Source organism: Eptatretus burgeri, chromosome 12 (assembly GCF_056783735.1).
Source record: "Eptatretus burgeri isolate ZD-2024b chromosome 12, Ebu_testis_v1, whole genome shotgun sequence".
NCBI classification, from domain to species: domain Eukaryota; kingdom Metazoa; phylum Chordata; class Myxini; order Myxiniformes; family Myxinidae; genus Eptatretus; species Eptatretus burgeri.
The window spans coordinates 26,200,545-26,203,044 of record NC_140972.1 but is presented as its reverse complement, the minus strand read 5'-3'; positions in this window follow the sequence as shown (position 1 = coordinate 26,203,044).

Here is a 2,500-nt window from a genome sequence, read left to right as displayed (position 1 = left end):
GTTTGAGGAGGGGGTGAGAGAGAAGGAGGAGGAAAAAAAAAAGAGAGAATGGTGAGGGGTGGAGGTGGCGTTAGCAAAGAGAATGATATGCTATGCTTCATGGCTGAAAAACACACACACACACACACCTTTTGTCAGAACAGCTGTATACACAATGACACAACAGAGTTTATAATGCAATCTGCTGGCACATCTGCAAAACTTTGATGTCCCAGTTCCAGAAAATTAGTGGGAACCAAAAGCATTCACTGAAAACATGGAAGTACCTACTACCGCTCACGCACAATCTCATGATCCCATCGAGCGTGAACATCGAAAACAAAGCGTTGCAACCAGATATCATACTTAGGTACAAAAAAGAAAAGAAGGCATTGTTAATTGAGGTGTTAATACCAGTGATATTGGACTAATGATGCAGAAATCAAGAAAATGGCCAAATACCAAGACCTTAAGAATGAAGTGAAACGATCCAGGAAGCTGAAGAATGCCAAAGTTGTACCAGTGATGATGAAGAACCTCATGAGAATGCTCAACAGAGGGTGATAGAGTGGAGAGAGAGGGAGGGAAGAGGAAATGGGGGGAGGGGGGCAGAGGGGAGAAGTTGTTTGGGGTTGGAAAGAGGGAGAGGGTGGGAGAGAGGGGGAAGGGGTGGGAGGGTGGAGGAGTGAGGGATTCCGGCAGATATGACACCCAGTTTATCATCCATCCGAGAGACGACACACACATTTATGAATCACCCTGCCTGTGAAACACCAGGATGACAGTTTATAGCTGGATCAGAATTTGAATCCAGGCTACACAGAGTGAGCATGCATACCTCTCGGCTTTGCTGCCATAATGTGGCCATTCTTGAATTCATAAATGAAAAAAAAATTTTCTCATTGTGATCATATAATTAATTTTGCCTTCCTACCTCCAGTGTAGAGCCAGGGGATCATAATTGAATGTTGAAGAACATGCCAAGTAACTTTACCACGCAATGACGAAACGTTTGAAGAAACTTTTAAAAGCGAAACGTTTAATTTTTTTGTTATTTATCTATGCCGAAGTGGCTGGTCGTGTAATGGAAGAACAAAAACGGGAAACGCCATGGAAAATAAAATTTCACATTTTCACCGAGTCAGCCACCGCCTGTTTCACCACAGTGACCACAAAATGTGGCCAACAACGCATGCGAATGACCCCTGAACTTTGTTCAAGTCAATCGACATATAGTATTCAGTAACAGTGCAAATATTGTCGAGCGCTCGCCAGGTGGCTTAAGCACTCCAACAAAATGGTTGATAAGAAACAGCTCGCTTGGCACGCGATTAGCAACCATCATATTGTTACAGATTCGCGCCCGCCGGCGTGCTGACGGCCACGTAACTCGAATCGCGGCACGTCGCCCACCGGACGGACAATCCAGTCGTGACCCTCTCGGACTAACGCCGGGAACCAGTCACGGGTGGACCTTTCGGTCTCACCGCGATCGAGCCAATCAGCCCCCGCGTGGGATAGGGTTGCTCGCCAAATTCGACCTCCCTAAGTACCCACACGGAGGGTAGACCGGGCGATCGCACCTCGCCGCAGGTCGACTTCGGACACGGGCCACTTAAGCGACCCGTTCCGTACTATCGGGATAACCGAGCGGTGTTATCGTCGGCCTCGACGGTTCGATTAATTATCGGGCGTATTCAGCCCACTACCAACCCTTTACATGAAGCAAGATGAGGATTCAATGAAAGAAATGACGAAGCGAAGCGGGAAACAGTTCAACACAAAGCACATTTATTCGCGATGAACGGAAAGCACACATATTCAATTCCACCAAAAGCACATAGAAAAGGAAAAGAAACACAATGCAATTTTACACAAAAAGCAAATGCGACAATGCAGATCTAATACCGATTACGCGAGCACACGGCAACACTTATACAATTTTACTTCACAGACGGCGCCGACAACACATATCCAAAACCAAGAAAAAGAAAAGAGAACCCTCAAGGATGAGGCGGGCCTGAGGCCGAGACCGGGTCGGGCCTACCCGTCTGGTGATGAGACGCGGAGCGGCGATGGTGCCTCAACTCCGCGGGCCTCGCGGACAGTGTCTGGTAGGGGGTGGGAAAGGGGCCCCCTTGGTCGCACTATCTCAGCGCGGGGGGAAACAGGAGGGGGTTGCTGATGCTCGGGGGAAAGGAGGATTTCTACTCTGCCTCGAGTCCCGCGACGAGCGTCTCCACCTCGACCAGGTCGCGCCGTCGGCCTCCCTGGTGTGCAGCTCCCGGCACGACGCGAGCACCCCCTCGTCTGCCCTCGCCGCCTCTCCACAGCTCCATCCCCTTCGCTCCGACTCCAACGCACACGACGACGACCAACTCCTTCTTGCTTCTTCTTCCCAACTCCACCGACTGCGAAGTCTTAACTCTCTGGACTGACGAACGCGGTCGCTTATATAAGCCCCGTGGCCTCGCTCTCTCATCCCCGACCCCCTGCCTTCGACCTTTCACCTCGCTCCCCA